Here is a 27,051-nt window from a genome sequence, read left to right on the forward strand (position 1 = left end):
ACATAATGAGATTCTGCAATGGTACAATTGATCTTTAACTATTATTATTAATAATTATATTAATAATAATCTAAATAAAAAATATAAAAATAATAGTAGTAAGTAGTAATACTGATAATATTAATTAATAATAATAATTCTTAATGATAGTATCTAATAACAAATAATGATAATAATACAGATTTTAATGCTAATATTAATATACATATTAATAATATTGAATGTAATAATAATAACATGTTAATTACATTATAACTTGTAATTCTATATATATACTTGTATACGTATTTATATTTATATACATTGTATTTAGATATATCTGTTTATACATATATATCTGTATACCTATATGTATTATATTTAATCTCATTAGTTATTAAATATAACTATAATAATAATACTTCTTAATATTATAAATGATAATACTAACACTTTATAATAATGTAGTAGTGATAATAATTATATTATTGATAATAATAATATCTATAAGCTTTACAACAATAATATCACTAACAATAATAATAATGTTAATTATAATAATACTAATATTTTTAATGATAATAATAATATTAGTAATAATAATATTAGTAATAATAATATTATAATAATACTGATTTTTATAATTAACATTATTATTAATACTGATTTTTATAATTAACATTATTATTAATACTAATATATATATATATATATATATATATATATATATATATATATTAGTAATACTGATTTTTAATATTAATGAAAGTAGTCATAGAATTATTAGTATAATAACTATATTTTAACTTGTATTTACATATATTAATATTACTTTTTATTAGTTATGTAATATCATAATATATAATATCATACATTGAATATTTAATATATATATATATATATATATATATATATATATATATACATACAATCAATAATTACGTACTCCAATCATTTGTATGTATATATATATATATATATATATATATATATATATATATATATATATATATATATATATATATCTAGATACTTCAACAGCTACACATTTAATTATGTTTTAAATATCTAGTAAATAAATTTATTAATTATATATATATTGAACAAATAATCTCAGGGTATAACATTATACATTAAATACTTTGTTAATGCTGACAAATTATATTCGAATTCATTTATTTTCAATATACTCTATATATTTAAAATAACAAGTTTTAGTTGTTTTAAATTATCTTTAATCACAAAATAGTTCATTAATATATCTCATTTATTATATGTAGTTATTTACATATATAATCATTTATATATATATATATATATATATATATATATATATATATATATATATATATATATATATATATATATATATATATATATATATATATACATTTGTATTCACAATTCAAAGGTTCGTGAATCGTCGGTAATAGTCAAGGTCACTTGATTTCATAAAACAGTTCAAAAATTTCAAGACTTAATATTACAGACTTTGCTTATCGTATCGAAATCAAATAAGATTCAAGTTTAAATTTGGTCGGAAATTCCCGGGTCATCACATTTGATGTTGAGGTCCGTGAATTTCCTGCTCATTTTAGAGATGACTTTTCTAGATTTTTCGTCAACCTACAGCTGGTCTGGACGACAACTTCCTGACCTAAATCAAGAAGCGCGTTTCTTTTTCTGAAGACTTTACTTTATTTTAATGATGGAATTGATTCATCGTGTAGATCCATCTTTCTTTCAAATATACTACGGTAAATCGGGTAAAACTGATTAGTTTAGTCCAAAATAAAAGTACCTGCAATAATCTTGTACAAAAATATGTGATATATGTTAAAGAACTTGGTGCATTCTTCCCACACTTAGCTTTTATTTTATTTCTTTCTTTGCCTTTTTATTCTCTTCTATTCCATTTTAAATGAATTCAAGCGTTTTGGGTTGTTTCTCAATTTATGTCATTTCCGAGGTAACAATAATTTCAGTAATAAAATCTAGTTTTACCGTTCATAAATATGTATAAACATGATTTTGAATTCATTTAATTGAAAATTTTTCAAATTTTCACAAAATTTGGCAATTAAACCAAGTGTAAACCCGAGAGAAATTATAACCCTTCCCCACACTTGAGATCTTGCAATGCCCTCATTTGCATGAAATCGGACTATAATTATAAATTCATAAGGGTGATTAGTGTAGAAAAGTGATTAAAAATACCCAGTTTGTAATTACTAAGCTCGTCGAATGATAGATGGCGCGCCTCATCTTTCATTCCTTTTGTTGTAATTTCACATATGTTTTGCGTCTTATCGTCAAAATTAGTAGCTTTTGCTGAACTTAATGTCAGTCTTTGAAAGTGCGCTGTTTTACCCTGTTTTACATAAGATAAGCTACAAACACACACACACACACACACACACACACACACACACACACACACACACACACACATATATATATATATATATATATATATATATATATATATATATATATATATATATATATATATATATATATATATATATATATATATTGGCATACTTTAGATCAATAATATTAAAATAATGATAATAAAATTTTTCGCCCCACCCTCGGGTAAAGCAATTTCGATTCTATGATCTAGTCTTTAACTCACGACGAATTTTAGAAATCATTTTTTTTAAACTTAGTGAAATAAAGTAAATTTTATTTTTTTAAATCACACAAAACTTAAATTTAAAAAGAATATTAATTTCATACAAAACCTATAAAACAAAAATTTAGAATGGAGGGAGAAAACTAGTTCTTTAGTGTCTGCTAGTGGAAAAGACCAATCGGATTCCATTCTTGAAACTACACAAGAACAAAACAAATAACTCTAGACAGCATTTTCTTTTTAGAACATCTGAATCACCCCACACTTACGTAGCTGTGGTGTTAAATTTGTGATTAACTTCATTGTCAATTTCTCTTGGACCATAATCAACTTGCATATCTGTGACTTTTGCTTTAAGCCATTGGTCGGATTTATGTGTAATATCCACAAATTCAACTAGTTTCGCCTTTTCTTTAGGCGATAGATTGATTACTAATCGGTTACATAACTTAAAGTTCCCCTTGGTTCTAGCATCGCGAATCCGTTTAATAAGTTTCTTCATTGAACTGTTAATAACGGGGTCATTTAATTTCATATCAACAACGGGGTTCTTTGTTATCAGGTCATCATTAGGTGTTACTTCATCTTCCCCACACTTAGGCATTTTATTATTATTAAGCACTGCCGTTGGAGTTGGTAAAACAATATGCTTCTCACCGATTGTTTTTATTGGTTCGACGGTTTTGGTTGGTGGAGATTTAGACTTTCGAATCACAAAGGTGATCAATTTTTCACCATTACTAAGTGTCATTCTACCCTCTTTTATATCAATTAACGCCCCGGTGGACGCTAAGAATGGTCGACCTAAAATTAGAGGAATGTTTGAGTCCTCTTCTATGTCAATGACACTAAATTCGACTAGAAAGGTTAAATTACCCACTTGAACGGGTAGGTTGTCAGCAATTCCAACTAGGTGTCTAATGGTTTGGTCAAAGAGTCGAACACTCATTTTCGTTGGACTTAACTCACCTACACCTAATCTCTTATATAATAAAAGAGGCATAACACTCACACTTGCACCTAAATCTGCTAGTGCATCATACATGACACAATCACTAAGTAGACAAGGAACAATAAATTCCCCCGGATCACCCAACCTGGGTGGAAGTTTTGGTGGAACTGTCTTCACCGGGTTTACTTTTACGGTTTTAGTTTCTTGAACTTTCTTATTCTTCTTCTTCTTTTTTCTAGAGGTATCACAAACTTTATTACCTATTACTTGCTCATACTCAACTCCTTTTCTTGGAAACGGGATGGGTGGTCTGTAGGGTGCCACCATTGGCTTTACATACTCAGGTGGTGGTGGTGTTGGTGAAACTTCTTCATTGTTACTTACATCTAAAACCTCCCCATCTTCTGGTGTTGGTTTTTCAGAATTTGTTGAAACCATGTTAACATTTTCATTTCGAGGATTTACTTCAGTATTACTCGGTAGCTTTCCTTGTTCCCTCTCACTCATCATGCTAGCAAGAGTACCTACGTGTTTTTCTAGATTCAAAATGGAAGCTTGTTGAGTTCTAAATGACTGATCAAACATTTCATTCATTTGGGTTTGAGATGTAATAAATTGTGTTTGAGATTCCATTAGCTTTGCCATCATTTCTTCCAGATTTGGCTTTTTCTCTTCGATTTTTTGTGGTGGTTTATACAAGCCAGGTCTTTGTTGATTGAAAGTGTTGTTTTGAGTTGGTTGGTTATTCGAACCTTGTTGGTTGTACGAGTTATTGTTGGGTCCATTTGGATTGTAAAGAATGTTTTGATTTCGATTGAAGTTTGGCCTTGGCGGTTGATAATTATTTTGATAATTATTTCCCGGCCTTTGGTTCATGTAGGAAACATTCTCACATTGTTCCATTGTTTGTTCAATGTGACAATCTTTCGTTAAGTGTGGTCCACCGCATTGCTCACAAATGATTCGTATTGCGTGAATATCTTTAGTCATCTTTCCCATTCGTCTCTCGAAAGCATCTATTTTTGCGGAAACGGAATCAAAGCCATGGCTAGAATCAGCTCTAGCCGCTTTAGATGAACGAAAAATATCTTTTTCCTGATGCCACTCATGTGAGTGGGGGGCTGTATTATTAATGATTTTGTGGGCTTCGGTTGTGGTTTTCTTCATATTGGAACCACCGGCTGCTGCGTCGATGTCTTTTTGTGTAGCAACGTTGACAACTTGGTAGAATATTTGTACTATTTGATAAGTGTCTAAACTGTGCTGAGGACATCCTCTCAACAACTTCCCGAATCTTTTCCACGCCTCATATAATGTTTCATTTGGCTTTTGCGCGAACGTAACAATTTCTCCTTGAAGTCTCACAACTTTAGATGCGGGAAAGAATCTTTTAAGAAATTTCTCAACTAAAACATCCCATGTATCAATCGCTCCTTCAGGTAACGATTCTAACCAATCTTTGGCTTCTCCTTTTAAAGTCTATGGGAAACAACATGAGATAGATCTGTTCATCGTCAATTTCTCTTATTTTGAATAGAGTACAGATCCTATTAAAGGTTCGAAGATGTTCGTTTGGATCTTCTTTTGGCGTACCACTATATTGGCATTGATTAGTTACCATGTGTAGGATTTGTCTTTTGATTTCATAATCTGGCGCATTAACATCTGGCCGAATAATAGCGTGTCCTTGACCCGTGCATGTGGCTCTCATTCGGTCTTCCATACTTTGAGGTTCCGTTACTTCCATAATTGAATTTGTTGAATACGAATCACTAGAGGATTCTGATTTAACGGTTTGTGGTTCAGGAGGAATGATTAGCGGTTCAGGATCTTGGAATTGTCCTTGAATATATCCTCCGGGTTCTCAATTGTGAAGTCGGGTTCAAAAAATGGATTATCGAAAATTTGAATTGGAGTACTTGTTCTACTAGATGATGATTCTAAAGAAAAATCAACAGCGATAATATTGGCTAGATGTCTTGATCAGGTTACAGGTGGTGAACGTATGAAAGGTGGTGAACGTTTTGCTCGGTGCATTCACTGAATATTCTATTAGTTATAAAAATAAAAATTATATAAGTTATCAAATTAATAGACTTTTCTGATTTTGCCCACGTTTCGAATAGTCAATAGATGCAGCAGGTAGCCAGGATCCTTTAAATCGGAAAATCCACAACTCGCCACTAACAAATCCGACTATTAGTACGAACCAGAAAATTTGGATGTCTATTGATTTAATCGCTTAAAATAATTTTTCGACGAAATTTAAAGAAGATAAAAATCTATGTCCTAAAAACTAGCGCGTAGAAATGAGAAAGAAAAAGAGACGCGTCGAAAAACGTTGAAAAATAAAAATAAGAAAGAAAAACGTCGAAACTTAAAAGTCTAAAAACTAAAAATTAAAAATTGCGTCTAAAGGTATTAAAACTTAAAAGGAACTCTATATCCAAAAATGGCAATATCTTAATTAGGCACTAAAATCTAAAAACTGCGTCGGAAAATTCTAAAGCGCCTAAATCTTAATCTAAAGAAAAAGTACTTAAGGGATTTTACGGTAAAACCTAAAAAACTAAACTTAAACTAAGGCAAAAAGAAATTAAAATTATAATTACAAACGATACAATTAAAAACTACGAACTAAATAATAAAAAGATATAATCTAAAAATAAAAATAAAATTTATATAAAAATATTATTTTTATATTATTATTATATAAAAATATTAATCTATATAATTAATAATAATAAACTTAATATTTTAATTATAACTAAAACAAAATTAAACTAATTAATATTATAATTAAATCCTAACTTAATTAATAATAATTAATCCTAACCCTAAATGATTAATTAATAATAATAATATTAACCCTACTACCATAATTAATGCGATGCTCAGACCTATCTAGTTAACTCATGCAGTCGCATGGGTTTTGGGCGTTGGGCTCATACGATCGCATGGACCATCAGTCAAGAAATAATTCGCAAGCCCAATTTGGTTCGGCCCATTTTCTAACTTATTTATTTTTATTTGATTTTTTTTTTCAAAATATTATAAAATATTTATATAAACTTATATTTTTAAAATCTAAAAATAAAAATACTTATTAATTTTATGACAAAATTGCTGAAATGGTCCCTGTGGTTTGTACCAAAATGCTGGTTTCATCTCTATGCTTTTTTTTTATGGATTTGGTTGTGACAACCCGGAAATTTCCGACCAAATTTAAACTTTAATCTTTATATATTCCCGACACGATAGGCAAAGTTTGTAAGTTGAACATCAAGAATTTTGAACTGTGTTCATACATTCATTTAAACTCGACCAAATTCCGATGATTCACGAACGATTATATAATTGAATATGAATATGTATATGTATGTATATGTACATATATTATAACTTGAGAACGTTAACAAAGTATTAAACGTATAATACTTTACGTGAATGTATTTGTCTTAATATGATTATCGATGGAATTAGAAGATAATTTCAAATGATTGATTTATCAGATACATTGAATTATGATTTAGGAGTCTCTGTTGAGAGGTCCACATTGATTTGAGAAATCGTTCATCTTAACAATATTCGGAAAATGATAAGTAATTTAAGAGTAAGAACAAATGTGTCTGTTATCAAGAATAAGACAAAAGTTAGTGGAAGACTAAATTACATAGCAATCATTTGATTTAGTTTCAGATGTACGAAAACACTTTACGATATAATAGAATTCGAATATTTAACATGTCTTTGATTGAATAATATGAGGTGGAATATTGATTGTTTAAAATGTAGATAACCTACAACGTGTATTAAGAACGTATTTAAGAATATTGAAGATACACATATAGTTTCAAATTAAGTAACACTTGATTTAATTGATATTTAGATACGTCAACTAGGACGTTTAATAAATGTTAGCGCATAAATGGATTACACCAAATTAAGGTTTAAAGTATAAACGATACATGTTATATTATTTTCTAAACGAAATTTAAAACGAACTTTGAAATATAATTAAGTTTTGAAAAATTAAATATTATATCATTACATAAATATTTTTTTTCATTACTTATGATATGTACGAGATTATATTTTAAAATAAAAAATATATATATATATATATATATTTTAATTTAGTCATAAAACATCCCGATTTAAAATAATATATATATATATATATATATATATATATATATATATATATATATATATATATATATTTTAATTTAGTCATAAAACATCCCGATTTAAAATAATATATTTTGATAAACAACAAGTCACTGATTTATAGAAGCAAATGACCACAATGCTCAATTTTATAAAGTTACATTTTTATAAGGTAATTTATTGATGAATAAGTCAAATTATTATTAAGGGTACACGTCGCGTAACGTAAAAGGCTAGTTTTCTAAACGTACGAAAGTGCGTTTGAAAAACCAAAAGTGGTACATGAGTCGAGTGACAACGTACGAGTCATTTGAACAAAAATTACATTTTTACTACGCACGTAAATATAATATAATATTTAATTAATTCTAAAGATTAAATATAATATATATTAAATAATATATAACCTATGTATCATGTGTTATGTAAGAGTGTCGGCAGCCTAAACGAATTGCATATGAGCTGGAAGATGTATCCATGCACTCGCATGTTTGTAACACCCAAACCCCATGCGATTGCATGGGGTATTAGGTGGGCTAACATGGTATAAAACGAACGTTCCATTTCTTCTCTGCTTAATCTATCTATCTCGCATATCTATATCTTTATATACATGTATATATATTTATATTATTATTATTAGTGTTAATATTATTATTATTATTATTATTATTATTATTATTATTATTATTATTATTATTATTATTATTATTATTATTATTATTATTATTAGTATTAAGTATTATTAGTAATATTATATATAAAATACTACGACGAGGTCATGAGCAAGTTATTTCAAAATTGGTTTTCGAGTAGGATAGGGCTAAGGAAATTATGGGTTATAGCTATGGAGGTGATGGGTATGGTTCATGGGTATGCTCGTGAGGTCAATATAGTGTTTATCATCTCCGTTGCGTCTACGTACCTTTCCTGCAATATTGAATCTCAATATTGATACGTGAGTATTCGTAAATTAATTTTTACATATTAATAGTGTATCCCTGACTAGTGCTTGAGAATATATGATTATGCATGCTTGTACTTTTGATATTGCCATTAGATAGATTATGTTGACTCCTGAGCTAGTTACATATGCGGTCGAAATAAGGTATAAGATATGCATGTCGTTGGAAAGCTAGCGAAAAATTAAGAACTTTTCATTTAGATATCGAATGGTTTCAATGAACGGATTAGAAGTTATAGTCAATTGAATTTTTGTATTATTATTAAAAATGATTATTATTATCGTCGTTGTTATCGTCGTTCTAATTTTTATCTTATTATTGTTATTATTATTATTATTATTATTATTATTATTACTATTATTATTATTATTATTATTATTATTATTATTATTATTATTATTATTATTATTATTATCATTATCTATAAAAATTGTTATTATTAAAAATTGTTATTTTTATTATTATTACTATCGTTATTATCGTTAAAGTTATAATTAGTATTATCATTAATATTATCATAATATTTATTATCATTAGTACTATTATAATTAAAAACTAATATTAATAACATCTAAATTTTTTATTACTATTATTATCATTAATATGAACGCGATATAAAAGACGATTAAAAACTATTAAACGAATCGATTAGGAAATAATGAGTATGAGTATCATGATGAAATTAAAATATTGTAAGATATTGATTTAGATAAAAATTATCGTTTTTCATTATTTTTATCACTATTATTATTAAAAGTATTATTAATATTAAAATATCATTTTTTACAAAAATTATTATTTAGGAACATCATTGTTAATACAAAATTTCATTTACTATTATTAATAAGAATTATTATTTTATCATAATACGATTTTTCGTAAATATAAATATTGTTATTAATATTAGTAGAATAATAATTATTATTATTACAAAATAATATACTTTTTACTTATTAGTATTATCGATATTATTTTATCAAATAAATATGTAATACAAAGATATTTTTACTACGTGTAATATAATTACATTAATACTATCTATCATATTATTTTTATGATGTTAAATGAACTTTATAAATTTTATTACTTAAGATATATAAAAGTATATCTTTATATAAAATTTTATTTATTAATAAATGAATTATGTTATTTACTCTAATAGATCTTTTAAAAAATATTTAAAAATATAAAACGACGATATTTAAACTATATATTAATCATGTATAGATTTTGGAAATCATTTTGAGTCAAATTGACTTCTGTTGACTTTTGCATATTAGTCTCGAGCATTAGGATTGTGATACACTATGACTTGACCTTAATTGTTAGAAAAATATTGACCAACATATAAATATATAATTAATTTAGGTTCGTGAATCCGAGGCCAACCTTGCACTTGTTCAATGATGTTATATGTATTTTTACTACGAAATACAGTATGGTGAGTTTCATTTGCCTTTTTACCCTTTATATTTTTGGTCTGAGAATACATGCGCAATTTTTATAAATGTTTTACGAAATAGACACAAGTAATCAAAACTACATTATATGGTTGAATGATCGAAGACGAATATGCACATTTTTACTTGGTAGCCTAAGAATTAGGGAACATCACTAATTTTGAGAATTAGTGCACGCCTAATTGACGTGAATCCTAAAGATAGATCTATTGGGCCTAACGAACCCCATCCAAAGTACCGGATGCTTTAGTACTTCAATGTTGTTTTATATCATGTTCGAAGGATTTCCCGAAATGATAGGGGATATTCTTATATGCATCTTGTTAATGTCGGTTACCAGGTGTTCAATCTATATGAATGATTTTTGTCTCTATGCATGGGACGTATATTTATGAGAACTGGAAATGAAATTCTTGTGGTCTATTAAAATGATGAATATGAATGATTATGATAAACTAATGAACTCACCAACCATTTGGTTGACACTTTAAAGCATGTTTATTCTCAGGTATTAGAGAAATCTTCCGCTGTGCATTTGCTCATTTTAAAGATGTTACTTGAAGTCTTTCATGACATATTTCGAAGAACGTTGCATTCGAGTCTTTGAGTTCATCAAAGATTATTATTAAGTCAATTTATAGTTGGATAATGGATATTATGAAATGGTATGCATGCCTATCAATTTTTGATATAAAGAAAGTTTGTCTTTTAAAAACGAATGCAATGTTTGTAAAATGTATCATATAGAGGTCAAATACCTCGCGATGTAATCAACTATTATGAATCGTTTATAATGTATATGAACGGGTCCTTTCAGTTGGTATCAGAGCGGTGGTCTTAGCGAACCAGGTCTGCATTAGTGTGTCTAACTGATAAGTCGTTAGGATGCATTAGTAAGTCTGAACTTCGACCGTGTCTGCATGTCAAAAGTTTTGCTTATCATTTTTAGTCGAAAATCATCTGCTTATCATCCTTAGGAAATTACCTGCTTATCATTATTAGTCTAGACACGTCTTGATACATTAATTGCATGAGTAGTGTATAGACAAAATTCATATCTTAGCGTATCTGCTAAATCATTTCTTATCGTATCTGTTACTTTAAACTTTGCCTGATATATTCCGTAAATTCCTCCTTAATCTATGAAATCTTTTGTTCTATATATATAGATATTCTATATAATTAGAATACCATCCGATAGCCAAAAAAGCATTTCATATCGAAAAATCCTTATTCAATCGTACGAAATGAAATTCATCATTAATTCAAATTCCTCGGATTCCGAAATGGAATCTCACTCCGGCTCTGAAAGCAGTGTGACCGGAATAGATCAACTAATTAGCCATCATCTATTCTGGATGAATTGGGGATGTGTTCGTAGCCTCCTTAATCATTGGAGACAAGAAGAAGGCGATCCTTTCCATCCACCACATTGCCCTCTTGATGAAGAACCTGAAGCACTTACTGGCGAACCTGTCCGAAACACCATTTTCTCTCTCATTTCCAGAGTATCTTATCACAATTATATATTACATCAAATTTTAGATTTTATTTATCCGCTCGTCCGAACCGACAATCACCCCGGTGTAATAGAAGAAGTCAACGAGCTTCACGCTCGGGTAGTGGCTTTGGAGAATATGGTGCAAATGTTACAAACACCAGCAGCAGCACCAGCAGCATAACCAGGACCACCATCATCAATGCCAAAAGTACCATTACCACCCCAACCACAACCGCATCGTAAACCTCATCTTCACAATCTGTCCCACGATCATCAACGTCATACGCACCATAGATACCAAGGAGTACCAACAACAATAACTGACGAAATATTAATTCATAACTTCATTGGAGAAACATTCCGCGACGATTATATAATCTCTAAAGTCTTAGAGATTATCTAATCTAGCCCTAATCATAAATCAGTTAAGCGAACCAAAATGATAGAAGGAAGAGTAGAAACCCTGACAAGAGTGGTGTATGATTTACAAATTAGACTTGTTTTACCAACAGCATCAACAGTATCGTAGCATCACCAGCACAGTCAGTGCCATCAGCATCGTCAGAACCAGCAGCACCTATAACATCAAAAGCTCCGCCAGTTCAAGAATCACTGTGGACATTGTTACGAATCAACAACGAGTATATTATATCAACGAGTTATGAAGAATTAACTCCTTTCCACTGAATGATTTATATGTATATCTTATATATATATAATTCTTTAAATCAAAACAAATCTTTCCGTACTAAGCTATCGTGTGTGAATCTTAACTACTCGGTTAATTCATATTACTAATATGCAATGATGTGCATCCTTCACAACTTAACCATTGTTAACTACAATCTCTGTCTCAATTCGATAAATTCCAATTCATAATAAATCAAGTGTATTATCCAAATATATATTTGATTTTACATTTTCATTATCGATATACTTGAAACTTTTCCGATAACATCATTCGTACCTTGCAAAGTTCACAAGAATTCCACAAACACCAACATCATACATCAACAAATAACAAAATATTGATTCATAATTCCAATTTCATTGAATTAATACTCCGTAATTTTTAAAGTCTTTAGGGATTACTCAATTCTAGTATCAACCATAAATCAAATGAGTTAAAATAATATTAACTTATTAGATCTATGTTACATCTGAAGAAAATATACACATACATATATTTTCATAAAGACTGTAATAAAATTCTTTTGTACAAAATATTAATTGTGAAATTTTTTTTAATGGGTAGGTAATACCTGAGAGATATATAAATTCACAATTAATATGTTACAATCTGATTCAGCAATCATCAACTATATTCACTATATATTCTTTTGTAAGAAATCGAAACAACCATACTCATTCAAATCTAATTACATATTCTGATCTTGATATCGCAAAATTCAAATCGAGATATAATTAGTATCATCACCCTTAGATTCCTACATCTTTTAAAGCTATAATTTGACTTCAAAAATGTACTAGAACATCATATGTATATTAACGATTACAATCTGTGTTCAAATCCCTCGAAATTCCTGAAGACACTTCAAATAATGAGTAATCGAGATGATGATCCAACCACATATTACCCATAGTTATATACCTGAAAAACTCTCGAAACCAAAGTCATAGTTTAACATGTACCCACGACAGATCCTTTGGCATTTATTAGCAAAAATAACCTTGCGATTTCTTTTCAAAATAGCAAATTCTATCACAGCTCCAGCAAGACAACTTCGATTTTTCATTCGGAGTAGCCTTATCATAATCTTGATATATATGTTGCCCTTTCGCCATTGTTACCGGGGAACCTTTTATATCTCGCCACATTAGCAGTAAACTTATCAGCAACCGTAATGATCTGAGATTTTCCGAAAAGTCATTATATTTATCAAAACCCCATCATTTACCCATCTGCCTCTTGTAACGAGAATTGCCATACGAATCATTAGGAATTAGCAATTAATATTTTGAAATCTCGCAGCATGTGGACACCAACAGTTATACATATAACGTCTATTTCCATGGTTTACATACTTCGAATGTGAAGTTTCTGAAAAACACCCTGAACTGCAGAATAATTCTCGAAATGTTGATGAAGCAGCAAAAACTATAAAACGACCTTAACAGTAAAAACTTTGATGATAATGAATAGTGTGCTGGAAAAGCGCAGAAAAAGAGAAATTTTGGAACTGGAAAACGGATTGAGCAAAGTATGAAAGAGGCTGTGGATAAATCACAAGGACGAAACCTACATTCAAAGAATCCAAATGATTCAATATCTGCTGAAGTCATTAACAAATATCTTGCTCCTGACTCTAAACCCTTACGGACAATATTTTTCATCATTCTCTGATATTAGAAATCCTAAGATATCATCATATCTTCCATTATAAATATCCTCCATATTTCTGAAGATATTTTTTTAATTTTTCTTAATTGAAATCATTTACCTCTTCGCGCTATCTGTATTACATCATAAAAGAAACTATTTTAGTTTCTAAATTCTGAAACATTCAAGTTTAAAATAGGAATATTTTGAAGTAGTGTTGGGAACAGAAGTATGAATTAGTATAATATAATGACGCTTGATCAACGTGATTATATTACAGTAATTCATGCTGAGTTTCTAAATGGAACGTGATGATTCACATATCATAACATCATCATGTGCCATGTTATACGACTCTTGTATTCTATTTAACCTCTAAAATATCAAGAAAATATTTCTTGATGATTCGGCCTTTTCCAAGGTATTCTGGTAATTTGACAAGTTAAGATCGTGCCATCACAATTTCCTTCCTAGAACATTAACAATGTTCATTCCAAAATTCATATCTGTGAATTCTGGACCATTACAAGCGGTGCTTAATCGCAAGAAGAAGAAACGAAAGGACAAAACTTCGAAATAGAAATTGGGGTATAAATTGTAGCAAATAAAAGAGAGCATTAACTGTGAATGACAATGATTATAGAAGACAGAAGCAGAGACTTTGAAATATAAGGGAAGATATAAAGCCCAACGACAAACCGGAAATTATAAACCATATATCGATGCATATAGCAATATAAAGACACGGGAGAACTAGAAATACTATAAACCCAAGAGTATAGTAGAAGTAAATAGATTCTTCCGACCGTAAATGAAAAAGAAGAATGACCGATATGAAAGTTAGAAGTATATCGAGAATCAGAACTGGATGAAGCATATTGATGAAAACTTTTAAATATGAGTTGAGGAGGAAAGAATAGAAGGTGATGAAACATGACGAGGAACTTAGAAATCAACAGATTTAACTCACACAATGGTGGAATAAATGAATCAAACCCTCTAGTGAATAGGTTAAGTTTTTTTTTTTGGATTAATTTAGTCAAACCACAACTAAATCAAGTGTGATTAGATCAACACCTAGAGCTATTATTTACCACCTGGGTGATTTGGACTGAGAGAGAATCGGAGGAGCTCACCAAATCTGAGTGTGTGTAACAAATGAGAGGCTTAACCTAAATTGAAGAACATAAGACTTTATATACCCCTGCTATTGACTCACCCGTACGATTCATCCATCACACGTACGAGTTAGCTTCATCAGTCGTACGGGTGATCACTCACTCGTGTCTTCTCATTTAGGTTGTAATTGTGACTTAGCTCAGCATCAACCGTGCGTATGAGCCTGTCAGCCATACTAGTGAGGCTTCACTCGTACTTCTGACTAAGTCTAACATAGTCAAACATCCAAATCTCGTTCCTGCAGTTCCTGTAACCACATACAAACATGGATAGGATAATAACGAGCAATCATGGTGGCCTTTAAACTGTTGTACCTGCAATGGACGTGGGTAGATGTCTAGGGACTTGTATAAAATGCATCAACAGAAGGTGTGAGTTGTAAGGAAACGAAGGAGGTGAATTTATAAGAAAATCTCCGACAGAACAATTAAAATAGACGATCGCATTTAAAGCGGATCCTAATTCCCTTGGTTACCGGAGAATCAAATCTTATTACGAAGATTTTCTTCAAATTCCTTGAAATCTGGAAATCAATCATATCTACGTCAAATGATAAGATGGACCTACACTTACCCATTTCACTCTTCTATGTTAACTTCATTCGTACTCTTCATATAAATGAATTGTTTATCCAAATTATTCGCTGATGATAAAACTCTAATTTTCAGCCCGTATGCATCATGAAAACATACTTATTATCATTCACGACCTTTCCACTCAAATTTCGGGACGAAATTTCTTTAACGGGTAGGTACTGTGACAACCCGAAAATTTCCGACCAAATTTAAACTTTAATCTTTATATATTTCCGACACGATAAGCAAAGTTTATAAGTTGAACCTCAAGAATTTTGAACTGTGTTCATACATTCATTTAAACTCGACCAAATTCCGACGATTCACGAACGATTATATAATTGAATATGAATATGTATATGTATGTATATGTACATACATTATAACTTGAGAACGTTAACAAAGTATTAAACGTATCATACTTTACGTGAACGTATTTGTTTCAATATGATTATCGATGCAATTAGAAGATAATTTCAAATGATTGATTTATCAGATACATTGAATTATGATTTAGGAGTCTCTGTTGAGAGGTCCACATTGATTTGAGAAATCGTTCATCTTAACAATATTCGGAAAATGATAAGTAATTTATGAGTAAGAACAAATGTGTCTGTTATCAAGAAGAAGACAAAAGTTAGTGGAAGACAAAATTACATAGCAATCATTTGATTTAGTTTCAAATGTACGAAAATGCTTTACGATATAATAGAATTCGAATATTTAAGATGTCTTTGATTAAATAATATGAGGTGGAATACTGATTGTTTAAAATGTAGATTACCTTCAACGTGTATTAAGAACGTATTTAAGAATATTGGAGATACACATATAGTTTTAAATTAAGTAACACTTGATTCAATTGATATTTAGATACTTCAACTAGGACGTTTAATAAATGTTAGCGCATAAATAGATTACGCCAAATTAAGTTTTAAAGTATAAACGATACGTGTTATATTATTTTCTAAACGAAATTTAAAACGAACTTTGAAATATAATTAAGTTTTGAAAAATTAAATATTATATCATTACATAAATATTTTTTTTCATTACTTATGATATGTACGAGATTATATTTTAAAATAAAAAATATATATATATTTTAATTTAGTCATAAAACATCCCGATTTAAAATAATATATTTTGATAAATAACAAGTCACTGATTTATAGAAGCAAATGACCACAATGCTCAATTTTATAAAGTTACATTTTTATAAGGTAATTTATGAATGAATAAGTCAAATTATTATTAAGGGTACATGTCGCGCAACGTAAAAGGCTAGTTTTCTAAACGTACGAAACTGCGTTCGAAAAACCGAAAGTGGTACATGAGTCGAGTGACAACGTACGAGTCATTTGAACAAAAATTACATTTTTAATACGCACGTAAATATAATATAATAATTAATTAATTCTAAAGATTAAATATAATATATATTAAATAATATATAATCTATGTAACATGTGTTATGTAAGAGTGTCGGCAGCCTAAATGAATTGCATATGAGCTGGAAGATGTATCCATGCACTCGCATGGTTGTAACACCTGTAGTGACCCGAACTTTTCCATGTATATATATATATTAATTGAGATTGATATTTACATGATTAAATGTTTCCAACATGTTAAGCAATCAAACTTGTTAAGACTTGATTAATTGAAATATGTTTCATATAGACAATTGACCACCCAAGTTGACCGGTGATTCACGAACGTTAAAACTTGTAAAAACTATATGATGACATATATATGGATATATATATAGTTAACATGATACTATGATAAGTAAACATATCATTAAGTATATTAACAATGAACTACATATGTAAAAACAAGACTACTAACTTAATGATTTTTAAACGAGACATATATGTAACGATTATCGTTGTAAAGACATTTAATGTATATATATCATATTAAGAGATATTCATACATGATAATATCATGATAATATAATAATTTAAGATCTCATTTGATATTATAAATATTGGGTTAACAATATTTAACAAGATCGTTAACCTAAAGGTTTCAAAACAACACTTACATGTAACGACTAACGATGACTTAACGACTCAGTTAAAATGTATATACATGTAGTGTTTTAATATGTATTTATACACTTTTGAAAGACTTCAAGACACTTATCAAAATACTTCAACTTAACAAAAATGCTTACAATTACATCCTCGTTCAGTTTCATCAACAATTCTACTTGTATGCACCCGTATTCGTACTCGTACAATACACAGCTTTTAGATGTATGTACTATTGGTATATACACTCCAATGATCAGCTCTTAGCAGCCCATGTGAGTCACCTAACACATGTGGGAACCATCATTTGGCAACTAGCATGAAATATCTCATAAAATTACAAAAATATGAGTAATCATTCATGACTTATTTACATGAAAACAAAATTACATATCCTTTATATCTAATCCATACACCAACGACCAAAAACACCTACAAACACTTTCATTCTTCAATTTTCTTCATCTAATTGATCTCTCTCAAGTTCTATCTTCAAGTTCTAGGTGTTCTTCATAAATTCCAAAAGTTCTAGTTTCATAAAATCAAGAATACTTTCAAGTTTGCTAGCTCACTTCCAATCTTGAAAGGTGATCATCCAACCTCAAGAAATCTTTGTTTCTTATAGTAGGTTATCATTCTAATACAAGGTAATAATCATATTCAAACTTTGGTTCAATTTCTATAACTATAACAATCTTATTTCAAGTGATGATCTTACTTGAACTTGTTTTCGTGTCATGATTTTGCTTCAAGAATTTCGAGCCATCCAAGGATCCATTGAAGCTAGATCCATTTTTCTCTTTTCCAGTAGGTTTATCCAAGGAACTTAAGGTAGTAATGATGTTCATAACATCATTCGATTCATACATATAAAGCTATCTTATTCGAAGGTTTAAACTTGTAATCACTAGAACATAGTTTAGTTAATTTTAAACTTGTTCGCAAATAAAAGTTAATCCTTCTAACTTGACTTTTAAAATCAACTAAACACATGTTCTATATCTATATGATATGCTAACTTAATGATTTAAAACCTGGAAACACGAAAAACACCGTAAAACTAGATTTATGCCGTCGTAGTAACACCGCGGGCTGTTTTGGGTTAGTTAATTAAAAACTATGATAAACTTTGATTTAAAAGTTGTTATTCTGAAAAAATGATTTTTATTATGAACATGAAACTATATCCAAAAATTATGGTTAAACTCAAAGTGGAAGTATGTTTTCTAAAATGGTCATCTAGACGTCGTTCTTTCGACTGAAATGACTACCTTTACAAAAACGACTTGTAACTTATTTTTCCGATTATAAACCTACTTTTTCTGTTTAGATTCATAAAATAGAGTTCAATATGAAACCATAGCAATTTGATTCACTCAAAACGGATTTAAAATGAAGAAGTTATGGGTAAAACAAGATTGAATAATTTTCCTCATTTTAGCTACGTGAAAATTGGTAACAAATCTATTTCAACCATAACTTAATCAACTTGTATTGTATATTATGTAATCTTGAGATACCATAGACACGTATACAATGTTTTGACCTATCATGTCGACACATCTATATATATTTCGGAACAACCATAGACACTCTATATGTGAATGTTGGAGTTAGCTATACAGGGTTGAGGTTGATTCCAAAATATATATAGTTTGAGTTGTGATCAATACTGAGATACGTATACACTGGGTTGTGGATTGATTCAAGATAATATTTATTTATTTCTGTACATCTAACTGTGGACAACTAGTTGTAGGTTACTAACGAGGACAGCTGACTTAATAAACTTAAAACATCAAAATATATTAAAAGTGTTGTAAATATATTTTGAACATACTTTGATATATATGTATATATTGTTATAGGTTCGTGAATCAACCAGTGGCCAAGTCTTACTTCCCGACGAAGTAAAAATCTGTGAAAGTGAGTTATAGTCCCACTTTTAAAATCTAATATTTTTGGGATGAGAATACATGCAGGTTTTATAAATGATTTACAAAATAGACACAAGTACGTGAAACTACATTCTATGGTTGAATTATTGAAATCGAATATGCCCCTTTTTATTAAGTCTGGTAATCTAAGAATTAGGGAACAGACACCCTAATTGACGCGAATCCTAAAGATAGATCTATTGGGCCTAACAAACCCCATCCAAAGTACCGGATGCTTTAGTACTTCGAAATTTATATCATATCCGAAGGGTGTCCCGGAATGATGGGGATATTCTTATATATGCATCTTGTTAATGTCGGTTACCAGGTGTTCACCATATGAATGATTTTTATCTCTATGTATGGGATGTGTATTGAAATATGAAATCTTGTGGTCTATTGTTACGATTTGATATATATAGGTTAAACCTATAACTCACCAACATTTTTGTTGACGTTTAAAGCATGTTTATTCTCAGGTGAATATTAAGAGCTTCCGCTGTTGCATACTAAAATAAGGACAAGATTTAGATTCCATGTTTGTATGATATTGTGTAAAAACTGCATTCAAGAAACTGATTTCGATGTAACATATTTGTATTGTAAACCATTATGTAATGGTCGTGTGTAAACAGGATATTTTAGATTATCATTATTTGATAATCTACGTAAAGCTTTTTAAACCTTTATTTATGAAATAAAGGTTATGGTTTGTTTTAAAAATGAATGGAGTCTTTGAAAAACGTCTCATATAGAGGTCAAAACCTCGCAACGAAATCAATTAATATGGAACGTTTTTAATCAATAAGAACGGGACATTTCAGTTGGTATCCGAGCGTTGGTCTTAGAGAACCAGAATTTTGCATTAGTGTGTCTTATCGAGTTTGTTAGGATGCATTAGTGAGTCTGGACTTCGACCGTGTTTACTTGAAAAATGATTGCTTAACAAATTTTGTTGGAAACTATATATTTTTAACATGTGAATATTATGTGATATATTAATCTCTTAACGCGTTTGATATTATGTGATAGATGTCTACCTCTAGAACAAGTCCCATTGACTCACCTAATAATAATGAAGAGTCAAATGTAAATTGGAATGATTCGTGGACTGATTCACAAGTTCCCGAAGAGGAACCGGAAGAAGAGTCGGAACCGGAAGAAGAATCGGAACCGGAAGAAGAATCGGAACCGGATGAAGAAATAGAACCGGTGGGGGAAATAATAAAACGGGTAAGTAAAAGAAAATCCTCAATCAACCGACCAAGGTTAATTATGGTCATTGGTGTTTTCGCCAAGGAAGCAAAATATTGGGAGGATTACCAATTCTCCGAGGAATCGGATTCCGACGAGAATTCCGATGATGTTATAGAAATTACCCCAACTGAATTTAAAAAGGCAAAAGAAAATAATAAGGGAAAGGGCATAAAAATAGAGAAATCTAATTCCAACCCCGATGAACTTTATATGTATCGTCAACCCCCGAAGTCCTTAAGTTGTAACAATGACCCGGGAACCTCTAAACCACCAGGTTTTTCTAAACCAATGTGGAAAATTACAGCTCGTATTAGGGGAACATCATATATCTCTAGAAACTTAGCAAAACGAACCAAAACCGAAGAAGAAGAAACAAGCGAGTCGGAATAAGATAGTTGTATTCGTGTGGTGTAATATAAGTAATATAGTGTGCTTATGCTTTATGATATATGTAAAAATTGCTTGTATTAATAAGTATTTTTTTTATGAATCTAACTCTTGTCTATTTTACAGTATAAAAACACAAAATGGATAGACAACCCAATATTTTAAGAGACCTACCCGGAGACATGATTGATGAAATCTTGTCTAGAGTCGGTCAGAATTCTTCGGCACAACTATTTAAGGCGAGATCAGTTTGTAAGACATTCGAAGAACGTCCCAAGAATGCCTTGGTTTATAAAAGGCTTTCGTTCGAAAGATGGGGGATATCACATTGGGAAATCCATAAATTACGATGTGTTTACTTTGACGCATATATTGCGGGGAATCCAAATGCTATTTTACGCAATGGGTTAAGAAATTATTTTGACTCAATATATCCGAATATTGGACTTCGTGATTTAGAAAAAGCGGCTAACATGCAACATAAAGAAGCATGTTATGCTTACGGATTAGTAATGTTCGCTTCTCACCAAAGTGAGAACAAGAACATCGGGCTACAACTATTAAACAAAACGTTCCCACAAGTGACGGAGTCGGTAATTGGGGTAAGAAATGAGGTTTTTAGATTGTTACGGAACTGTTGGACATTACGTAACCCTCGTCCCTTTGATGACGTTACAACACGCTGTCTTATCAACGGCCATAACGGTTATGTTCCACAAGACCAAGGATGGGAAGTAGTCCTAGTAAAACCAGAATGCATGACTTGTTTCTGGACGTATGAATTACGTGTCTTTATTGCCTTTGCTGAACGACTTGTGTACTAGCTAGAATTATCTTCACAACTATCTTGTATCAAAGTTATTGTGTGCTATATTTCATGCTTTATGTAAAATAAGCGGTATTGTAAGTTTGTAAACTATTGTATAAAAGTTTGAACGCGAAATATTATTATAATCAGTTTTTCATATAGAATTGTAGTAGTTGAATTGTATATTAGCTACTAAGTATGAACTTAACGGGTAGGTACTACCTGAATTTAAACTTATAAAACGCTAATATGAAGAAAAAGCTTTTATAAATGAGTTCATATTATGCTAAGAAATACTATTAACTACTCTTAATATTATGTATGATTAACTTGTTCCATTTGAATATTTTGAAGGAAATGACACCGACTACTCGACACACCGTGAATATGAATGAAGAGGAATTCCGTACTTTTCTAGCTTCAAACATAGCCGCAGTACAGGCTGCGCTACATACCAACAATAACCTTGGATCTAGCAGTACAGGAAATCGTGTAGGATGCACCTACAAAGAATTCACTGCCTGCAAACCTTTGGAATTTGATGGAACCGAAGGACCGATCGGATTGAAACGGTGGACCGAGAAGGTCGAATCGGTGTTTGCCATAAGTAAGTGTACTGAAGAGGACAAAGTGAAGTACGCTATGCATACCTTCACAGGTTCTGCGTTAACATGGTGGAATACTTATCTAGAGCAAGTGGGACAAGACGATGCGTACGCACTACCGTGGTCAGCATTCAAGCACTTGATGAACGAGAAGTACCGTCCCAGAACCGAGGTCAATAAGCTCATGAAAGAACTTAGAGGGTTACGAACCCAAGGATTTGATATTACCACGTACGAAAGACGATTCACATAATTGTGCCTATTGTGTCCGGGAGCGTTCGAAGATGAGGAAGAGAAGATCGACGCGTTTGTGAAAGGATTACCGGAAAGAATCCAAGAAGATATAAGTTCACACGAGCCCGCCTCCATACAACAGGCATGTAGAATGGCTCACAAACTAGTAAACCAGATTGAAGAAAGAATTAAAGAACAGACTGCTGAAGAGGCCAATGTAAAGCAAGTCAAAAGAAAGTGGGAGGAAAACGGTGATAAGAATCACCAATACAACAACAACAGCAATTACAACAATAATCGCAACAATTATCCCAACAATTGCAACATAAATCGCAACTACAACAAACAGCCCAACAACAACAACAACAACAACAACAACAGCAACTACAACAATCATCCCAACAACAATAATAATCGCAACAACAACAACAATCAGAAGCAGCTATGCCAAAGGTGTGAAAAGTATCACTCGGGGTTCTGCACCAAATTTTGCAACAAGTGTAAAAGAAATGGTCATAGCGCGGCGAAGTGTGAGGTCTACGGACCAGGGGTTAATAGAACGAAAGGAACAAATGGTGTCGGAACGAGTAATGGCGGAGCAAGTAGTGTCGGAGCAAGTTATGCAAATGTAGTTTGTTATAAATGTGGAAAACTGGGCCACATTATTAGAAATTGCCCGAACCAGGAGAACACGAATGGACAAGGCCGCGGAAGAGTTTTCAATATTAATGCGGCAGAGGCACAGGAAGACCCGGAGCTTGTTACGGGTACGTTTCTTACTGACAATAAATCTGCTTACGTTTTATTTGATTCGGGTGCTGATAGAAGCTATATGAGTAGAGATTTTTGTGCTAAATTAAGTTGTCCATTGACGCCTTTGGATAGTAAATTTTTACTCGAATTAGCAAATGGTAAATTAATTTCAGCAGATAATATATGTCGGAATCGAGAAATTAAACTGGTTAGCGAAACATTTAAGATTGACTTGATACCAGTAGAGTTAGGGATTTTTGATGTGATAATCGGTATGGATTGGTTGAAAGAAGTGAAAGCAGAGATCGTTTGTTACAAAAATGCAATTCGCATTATACGAGAAAAAGGAAAACCCTTAATGGTGTACGGAGAAAAGGGCAACACGAAGCTACATCTTATTAGTAATTTGAAGGCACAAAAACTAATAAGAAAAGGTTGCTATGCTGTTCTAGCACACGTCGAGAAAGTACAAACTAAAGAAAAGAGCATCAATGATGTTCCCGTCGCAAAAGAATTTCCCGATGTATTTCCGAAAGAATTACCGGGATTACCCCCACATCGATCCGTTGAATTTCAAATACATCTTGTACCAGGAGCTGCACCAATAGCTCGTGCTCCTTACAGACTCGCACCCAGCGAGATGAAAGAACTGCAAAGCCAATTACAAGAACTTTTAGAGCGTGGTTTCATTCGACCAAGCACATCACCGTGGGGAGCTCCTGTTTTGTTTGTCAAGAAGAAAGATGGTACATTCAGGTTGTGTATCGACTACCGAGAGTTGAACAAACTTACCATCAAGAACCGCTACCCACTACCGAGAATCGACGACTTATTTGATCAACTACAAGGCTCGTCTGTTTATTCAAAGATTGACTTACGTTCCGGGTATCATCAAATGCGGGTGAAAGAAGATGATATTCCAAAGACTGCTTTCAGAACACGTTACGGTCATTACGAGTTTATGGTCATGCCGTTTGGTTTAACTAATGCACCAGCTGTGTTCATGGACCTTATGAACCGAGTGTGTGGACCATACCTTGACAAGTTTGTCATTGTTTTCATTGATGACATACTTATTTACTCAAAGAATGACCAAGAACACGGTGAACATTTGAGAAAGGTGTTAGAAGTATTGAGGAAGGAAGAATTGTACGCTAAGTTTTCAAAGTGTGCATTTTGGTTGGAAGAAGTTCAATTCCTCGGTCACATAGTGAACAAAGAAGGTATTAAGGTGGATCCGGCAAAGATAGAAACTGTTGAAAAGAGGGAAACCCCAAAAACTCCGAAACACATACGCCAGTTTTTAGGACTAGCTGGTTACTACAGAAGGTTCATCCAAGACTTTTCCAGAATAGCAAAACCCTTGACTGCATTAACGCATAAAGGGAAGAAATTTGAATGGAATGATGAACAAGAGAAAGCGTTTCAGTTATTGAAGAAAAAGCTAACTACGGCACCTATATTGTCATTGCCTGAAGGGAATGATGATTTTGTGATTTATTGTGACGCATCAAAGCAAGGTCTCGGTTGTGTATTAATGCAACGAACGAAGGTGATTGCTTATGCGTCTAGACAATTGAAGATTCACGAACAAAATTATACGACGCATGATTTGGAATTAGGCGCGGTTGTTTTTGCATTAAAGACTTGGAGGCACTACTTATATGGGGTCAAAAGTATTATATATACCGACCACAAAAGTCTTCAACACATATTTAATCAGAAACAACTGAATATGAGGCAGCGTAGGTGGATTGAATTGTTGAATGATTACGACTTTGAGATTCGTTACCACCCGGGGAAGGCAAATGTGGTAGCCGATGCCTTGAGCAGGAAGGACAGAGAACCCATTCGAGTAAAATCTAAGAATATAATGATTCATAATAACCTTACTACTCAAATAAAGGAGGCACAGCAAGGAGTTTTAAAAGAGGGAAATTTAAAGGATGAAATACCCAAGGGATCGGAGAAGCATCTTAATATTCGGGAAGACGGAACCCGGTATAGGGCTGAAAGGATTTGGGTACCAAAATTTGGAGATATGAGAGAAATGGTACTTAGAGAAGCTCATAAAACCAGATACTCAATACATCCTGGAACGGGGAAGATGTACAAGGATCTCAAGAAACATTTTTGGTGGCCGGGTATGAAAGCTGATGTTGCTAAATATGTAGGAGAATGTTTGACGTGTTCTAAGGTCAAAGCTGAGCATCAGAAACCATCAGGTCTACTTCAACAACCCGAAATCCCGGAATGGAAATGGGAAAACATTACCATGGATTTCATCACTAAATTGCCAAGGACTGCAAGTGGTTTTGATACTATTTGGGTAATAGTTGATCGTCTCACCAAATCAGCACACTTCCTGCCAATAAGAGAAGATGACAAGATGGAGAAGTTAGCACGACTGTATTTGAAGGAAGTCATCTCCAGACATGGAATACCAATCTCTATTATCTCTGATAGGGATGGTAGATTTATTTCAAGATTCTGGCAGACATTACAGCAAGCATTAGGAACTCGTCTAGACATGAGTACTGCCTATCACCCACAAACTGATGGGCAGAGCGAAAGGACAATACAAACGCTTGAAGACATGCTACGAGCATGTGTTATTGATTTCGGAAACAGTTGGGATCGACATCTACCGTTAGCAGAATTTTCCTACAACAACAGCTACCATTCAAGCATTGAGATGGTGCCGTTTGAAGCACTTTATGGTAGAAAGTGCAGGTCTCCGATTTGTTGGAGTGAAGTGGGGGATAGACAGATTACGGGTCCGGAGATTATACAAGAAACTACCGAGAAGATCATCCAAATTCAACAACGGTTGAAAACCGCCCAAAGTCGACAAAAGAGCTACGCTGACATTAAAAGAAAAGATATAGAATTTGAAATTGGAGAGATGGTCATGCTTAAAGTTGCACCTTGGAAAGGCGTTGTTCGATTTGGTAAACGAGGGAAATTAAATCCAAGGTATATTGGACCATTCAAGATTATTGATCGTGTCGGACCAGTAGCTTACCGACTTGAGTTACCTCAACAACTCGCGGCTGTACATAACACTTTCCACGTCTCGAATTTGAAGAAATGTTTTGCTAAAGAAGATCTCACTATTCCGTTAGATGAAATCCAAATCAACGAAAAACTTCAATTCATTGAAGAACCCGTCGAAATAATGGATCGTGAGGTTAAAAGACTTAAGCAAAACAAGATACCAATTGTTAAGGTTTGATGGAATGCTCGTAGAGGACCCGAGTTCACCTGGGAG

At 31.7% G+C, this 27,051-nt stretch overlaps 1 non-coding gene across 1 annotated transcript; it reads left to right on the plus strand.

The window, feature by feature from the left end:
- Window positions 1–4,824: 4,824 nt before the first annotated feature.
- Window positions 4,825–4,931, plus strand: LOC139851054 (small nucleolar RNA R71). The gene has a single exon (XR_011760417.1). It is a non-coding gene; the product is annotated as a small nucleolar RNA R71 (small nucleolar RNA).
- The last annotated feature ends 22,120 nt before the right edge of the window (window positions 4,932–27,051 follow it).

Source organism: Rutidosis leptorrhynchoides, chromosome 5 (genome assembly GCF_046630445.1).
Source record: "Rutidosis leptorrhynchoides isolate AG116_Rl617_1_P2 chromosome 5, CSIRO_AGI_Rlap_v1, whole genome shotgun sequence".
In the NCBI taxonomy this organism is placed as follows: domain Eukaryota; kingdom Viridiplantae; phylum Streptophyta; class Magnoliopsida; order Asterales; family Asteraceae; genus Rutidosis; species Rutidosis leptorrhynchoides.